Here is a 7500-nt window from a genome sequence, read left to right on the forward strand (position 1 = left end):
CATTTGATACTTTATCTTTCCCTCTAAATCTGGCCTTAACCTCCTCCTTCCCCCATCCACATCCATGACCATGACCCTATCATTCACATGATCTTCTCTCTGCATGACATGGCCAAACCACTGTAGTCTTCTTTTCTGAATTGTATTTGACATCTCGCCTATTTTTACTGTCCCTCGAATATACTCATTTCTGATCCTGTCCTTATCGTGACTCCGTACATCCAACGTGGCATCGTTATTTCTACCACTTCTGACTTCCTTTCTTCAGTTTTCTTTATTGGCCAAGTTTCAGCTCCAAAGCTGGTTTAACTATACTTTTATAAACAGTCCTTTTACCTTTGCACTAACTCTTCTATTTCATAAGATTCCTGGTGATCTTTTCCAGTTCATCCAACCACACTATATCCTGTGGTTAATATCCGAGTCCACGCCGCCATTATCCATCACACAAGACCCAGTGAAATTGAAAGTGTTAACCAACTTGATGATATCTAGGCCTAGTTTGATAACACCCTGGTTTCCTTCTCCTCCTATCCACAGATATCCTATCTTGGCCCTATCTATCCTTAAATACCAATCTTCAAAAGCTTGTCTCCATATTTTCACCCTTTTTCTAGTCAGGCCTATGCAAACAACATCAGCAAACATCATACTCCAGGGCACTCCCTGACACCAGCTGTAATAACATCCATCACAAGACCAAAGATGTCAAGACTGAGAGCAAAACCTTGGTGTAAACTAGATCTCACACTTAACATCCCTGTTGTTCATACAACTGCCCCTTACTTAGGTGGTAACCCCCGAATACATATCCTGAACTATTTTTACACATTTTCCTGAAACAACTTCTCTTTCATACATCTCCGCATTTTATTATTATGCTTTCTCCAAATCAATAGAAACCAGATGTAGTTACCTCTGTCATTGTGCATATTTTTTTTTTTTTTTTTTTTTTTTTAGTTTTTTTAAATGCTAAAATTGCATATACTTCACCGTTTCCTGGTATAAATACAATTTGATCTTCACTTGCTGCTGTTTTATTTCTTATTCTTCCCCCTGTAATTAGTTCGTAGATCCTCATACTTTGAGATTTCAATATTATCTCTCTATAGTATAAGCAGTACTGTAGATCATACTTTACTCTATTTATAGGACCATGATACTCTTTCTCCAGCTATCTGGCATTATTTATTTTAAATCATCTTAAAGAGGTCAAAGAATATATCAACAGTAGGTTGGCCAGGGCACCAGCTGCCCGTTGAGATACTGCCGCTAGAGAGTTATGGGGTCCTTTGACTGGCCAGACAATACTACACTGGATCCTTCTCTCTGGTTACGGTTCTTTCCCTTTGCCTACAACGACACCGAATAGTCTGGCCTATTCTTTACAGATTCTCATACACCTGACAACACTGAGATTACCAAACAATTCTTCCCCACCCAAGGGGTTCACTACTGCAATGTAATTGTTCAGTGGCTACTTCCCTATTGGTAAGGGTAGAAGAGACTCTTTAGCTATGGTAAGCAGCTCTTCTAGGAGAAGGGCACTCCAAAATCAAACCATTGTTCTCTAGTCTTGGGTAGTGCCATAGCCTCTGTACCATGGTCTTCCACTGTCTTGGGTTAGAGTTCTCTTGCTTGAGGGTACACTCGAGCACACTGTTCTATCTAGTTTCTCTTCCTCTTGTTTTGTTAAAGTTTTTATAGTTTATATAGTCAATATTTATTTTAATGTTTTTACTATTCTTAAGATATTTTATTTTTCCTTGTTTCCTTTCCTCACTGGTCTATTTTCCCTGTTGGGGCCCCTGGGCTTATGGCATCCTGCTTTTCCAACTAGGGAGGCAGCCTAGCATTTAATAATAATAATAATAATAATAATAATAATAATAATAATAATAATAATAATATATTCCCCCATCTCATCTGGTTAGCCTTCAGGCCCAACAGCCTTCCCATATATATATATATATATATATATATATATATATATATATATATATATATATATATGTATATATATAAATATATATATATATATATATATATATATATATATATATATATATATATGATAAATTTTTGCACATTTAGACGTGTTTTTCATATTCAAATAAGCCATATATATTTTTGATACATTAATGTCTGGATTCTCTTAACGACCTCGGGATCAGATCCCCAGACGAAATCACACAAAGACAAGAGCTTGTGTCCGGCCGGGAATCGAACCCTGGTCGGCAAGCTTGTATAGACAGTGACTAAACCACTTAAAGTGGTTTAGTCACTGTCTATACAAGCTTGCCGACCAGGGTTCGATTCCCGGCCGGACACAAGCTCTTGTCTTTGTGTGATTTCGCCTGGGGCTCTGATCCCGAGGTCGTTAAGAGAATCCAGACATTAATGTATCAAAAATATATATGGCTTATTTGAATATATATATATATATATATGTATATATATATATATATATATATATATATATATATATATATATATATATATATATATGTATAATTACATATTTTCTGTTAAACCTATCAGTCACAGTCCCTTGGGTAATGGTGAAAGGTGGGTGCATGTGGGTGGGTTCGCATGTCTAAATATTTAACCATCACACACACACACACACACACACACACACACACACATATATATATATATATATATATATATATATATATATATATATATATATATATATATATATAAATGGGCAAAATAATTCATGAAGCCTCTCTCCGTATGAGGAAATAATATGACGTAACAAAGGCCAGGAACAAAGATATCCGGCGATTGTCTAAATCTAAAAACAGAAACCAAATATGTTAGAGATAAAGACCCGTGTCGCTTGCGTGCATCAAAGCAATTGAGGAAAAGAAGATCTGAAGTATTTTATGACATCTGTGTTAATCATCTCAACGTTCAAAGGAATCTTCTGCGCAAAATATATATCATCAAAGAACATTCATTGGCGCAGGGTAAGGGGGGGAGGGTGAGGCTATAGCCAGCCCACATTTTCTCCGAAAATTTAGATTTCTATCTTTTACTTAAAAAATTAAAAGACGTTAAAATGCACAAATCTAGTAACTCGGAAAAGATAAAAAGATTCCAATTACATATATTAAGTAACTAATTTTTCATAAGAATCATCATCCAAAGCAAATTTTCGAATAGATTTTTGTTACCGTGTATTCCCATTTTAGAGTAAGGAATTATTTTACTTTATATATATATATATATATATATATATATATATATACGTATATATATATATATATATATATATATATACATATACATAAATATATATATATATATATATATATATATATGTATATATATATATATATATATATATATATATATACGTATATATGTATATAAATATATATATACATACATATGTATATATATATATATATATATATATATATATATACATATATATACATACATACATATATATATATATATATATATATATATATATATATATATATATATATATATACACATTATATTATACATAATCATGTATGCATACAAATACCAGCAAATTTTCTTAACTCGGGAATCCATTACTTTTTCTTCCTTCCCCTGCTTCGTTTGCATTTTTTTGGACCCATTTTGTTATTCTTAATGTCTCTATATCATCTCTCCTTCTCATTATATGCCCTGCACACGTCCTTTTCCTATCAATGTTTCTCTTTTTCTCTTTTTCAGTGTTAATCCCATCATTGTTCTCTCCATAGCTCTTTGAGATGCAACTAGTTATGTTCTAATGCTATAGTAGGTCCCCAAAGTTACATTTTTTTTTTTTTGGAGAAAGTGGCATTTTTCTTTTCCTAACCTCTTTTTGTTAACCAAAATTTCTCCATACCATGCTTTTCCTTCTTTAAATGTCGGTATCATGTCCTGGGGAAACACTTGTTCTGTCCTAATTACACAAATTCATTAGAAATTATCGGCGCCAGGGACCTTAGATGTCAGGTTGCCAGATAACTTATAATCAATCAATCAATCATTAAAAATTAATAGAGGATCGTCCATAATCCTTATTTGATGTCTCTCTGCATTTTCATTGAACATTATCTTATTTTTGCTCATATTCATCTTCAGTCCTACATTTTTGCTTTCTCTATTCAAGTCTACTATCATCTTTTGCAATTCTTTCCATGCTTCACTAAATAGAACTAAGTCATCAGGAAATCTTAAGTTGTTAATGAATTCCGCACTAACGTTAATTTCTACATTTTCCCAATCTAAATTCCTAAAACTTCTAGGCATGCTATAAATAATTTTAGAGAGGTAAGGTCTCCTTGTCTAACTTTTTTTCTAAATTGAAAATATTCCACTAAAGGTATATAGTTTTATGATTGATATAGGACCCGTATCTTCAATTGATCTAACATATGTATCATTTATTATTTGTGTTGAAAAGGATTTTCTTACTGATAAAATTTTGACAGAATTAAAGCTTTTTCATTGTCTTTGAATACCATACATAGTGGTTTGTCATTTCCCATTAGCATGGATATGGTCAGTTGTTGAAGATCCGCTTTTAAAACTATTTAATCTCTTATAGGCTGGCAAAGAAACACGAACAATGATAGGTCTCTTTAATGAGGTTACTATACAAACTGATGGCTAAACAAAGACTAACAATATTCGTTACATACAAATAGAAGAAAAGTATTTAGAAAACTCTCGCTTGTTTATTTACATTCGAAACCAATTGCCATTACAATATAATTTCCGAACAACCCATTACATGACTAGTAAGAAAATAAACATAAACATTTGGAGGTATATCAGACACCTCCCTTTAAGACGCCTAGGGTGATATATAACTCCTAGTGTCTGAAGATCCTTTTTACTCATATGTATTTTTGTTCCATTTTACTTGCAGACGATCAGGTTCTTTCTTATGCCGCAAACTACGACATGGAGCTGGTGTAGGCAAAACTGATTTGTCAATAACCACGGCAGTAGAATTATCTTATGACCTCTCCACATCCTTTGGTTTATTGGGAGTATTAGTTGCATCAAGGCTTGATCCATATATTGGTAGAAAAGGTCTATGTGGTCTCAGGAACTTACGGTTTCTCCACAGAATACGCCCACTGCCCAACTTTATAAGATAATCTCGTCTGGATCCAATGCCGACAACAACATCTGGACGATTCCAAAGTCTTGTATTGTGATCTTGAACATCAACATAACTACCCATTCTCACTTGAGAAAGGGGTCTGTCTGGCAGTACTGTCGTATCTTTGCTTCGCCTGACTTCACAAATACTCTGCCTTAACATCACATTCCTCTGTTTTCCTTTGCCACTCTTTGGCAAATGAGCGACGATGTGCTGGAATAAAAGACCTGAGTGGATGACCAAAAAAAACTTGAGCTGGTGATCTGCCATCAGCACGAGGTGTATTCCTAAGCTCTAACATTCCATGGGTGAATTCATCCGCATCTAAATTCCCATTCTTAGTAGTAGTCATAATCTGCTTCTTGATAATTTTCACAGATGCTTCTGCATTCCCACTTGCCTTCGGATTATATGGCGAAGTAATGCGATGTTCTACTCCCCAACGAGATAAAAAAAGTCTCAAAGCTGATGAAGCAAACTGTGGTCCTCCATCAGTTTTCACCAACACAGGAACATCAGTATCTGAGAATATAGCCCTCAGTGACTGTATTAGATTGTTGCAGAAACTTTACCCTGACACGAAGATACACAAGGCCATCCAGACCACTTATCAACATAAACAAGATAAGTTTGACCCATGAAAATAATCTGCAGATACGGATTCAAAAACTCCACTTGGTTGATCTTCTTCTTGCCATAAAGGTTCGTGCCTTTGATTTGGTAGAAGAGAACAGCATTTGGTACAAGATGAAACTATATTTTAGATATCTCTGTCAATTTTAGGCTAATAAACAGTTTGCCGTGCCCTTCTTTTAGTGCGGTCTATTCCTGATGACCATCATGAAGACATTCAAGGGTTTCACGTCGACGTCTCTTGGGTATAAGAAGTCTTGCTCCATAAACAATTAGGTCATCATCTACAGCAAGCGTATCACGTATATTCCAGAAAGGCCTTAGTTCTACTTCCAAATTATGGCAGTGTTCAGGAAAACATTTCATTATAATCTTCCGAAGAGAATTGTATTCTGCATCCTGTTCAGCAGCAACATGTACTTTTTCCAGCGCTTTGTCCTTCAGTGGTGTTAGAAGTACGCCATCTTCATGGATGTCGAGGGCATTCACAATTACAACATGCAAAGGATCAGTGGATCCATTGTCATTCAAACAATTTTCTTCTGTAGGATCATGAACTGGTGCACGTGATAAAGCATCCGGAATGCAATGAGTACTTCCTTTCTTCCAGTGAACAGTACAACTGAAATTGCTTACCTCCTCTCTCATGCGTTGAAGTCTTGGGTTTACAATTTCACCAAGATACTTACTGTTAAGAACTGGTATCAATGGTCTATGATCTATCACAACATCAAAATGAGGTAATCCAGCCAAGTAAGTATAACTTTTCTTTATTGACCATAATACGGCTGTCATTTCCAGCTCTGTCACTGAATATCTTGAATCAACATCTAAAAAGAATCTTGAGCCACATTGCGTTAGTTTCCAGTCCATTCCATGCTTTTGAAGCAAAGCAAATCCCAGACCATGCAGTTGTGACGCATCTGTCTGCAACATGGTTGGCAAAGTTGCATCAAAATGTGCAAGTATAGGGGGTGCAGTAAGTGCTTCCTTCACTCTCCTAAAAGACAAATCATGTTGGGCAGTCCAACACCATTCATTACGCTGCTTCAGTAAATCTCTGAGTGGTTGTGCTTCACGTGCAATCACTGAAGAAAAACTTTAAAGCTAATTAACAAGTCTCATAAAGATCGAAGATCTGTTATATTTTGTGGCACAGGAAAGTCTGCAATAGTCATCAATTTGCGAGAATGAACTGTGTAGCCATGACTCGAGATTTTATATCCACAAAAATCAACAACACGTTTTGCAAAGCAAATTTTCTGAGCATTAAGGGTTAACCCATATTCATCACATCTTTGCAAGATAGAAATGATATGGGCTAGGTGATCCTTATAAGAATAATCATACGCAGGAATATCATCAACTATCTTTAAAGTTTGTGGTATATCACCAAGAGCTTGGTCTCCTCTTCTATTGTATTCATCTCCTGAAGAAATAAGTCCCATTATTGCTCTCTTGAATTTATAGCGACCCCATGGGGTGATGAAACATGCGAGATCCTGGTCTTCTTCCGCAATTTTGATTTGGAAATATCTCATTTTCGCATCTAGTGTAGGGAACCACATTGCTCCGGTACTAATCGAAGCTACTGTATCGTGGTGATTGTACAGGATAAGTGGGTCTACATACATACTTATTAAGCTTAGTCAGATCAACACACAATCTTACTCCATTTGGCTTTTTAGCAACAGGCACTATAGGATGACACGATTCTG

Source organism: Palaemon carinicauda, chromosome 20 (genome assembly GCF_036898095.1).
Source record: "Palaemon carinicauda isolate YSFRI2023 chromosome 20, ASM3689809v2, whole genome shotgun sequence".
NCBI classification, from domain to species: domain Eukaryota; kingdom Metazoa; phylum Arthropoda; class Malacostraca; order Decapoda; family Palaemonidae; genus Palaemon; species Palaemon carinicauda.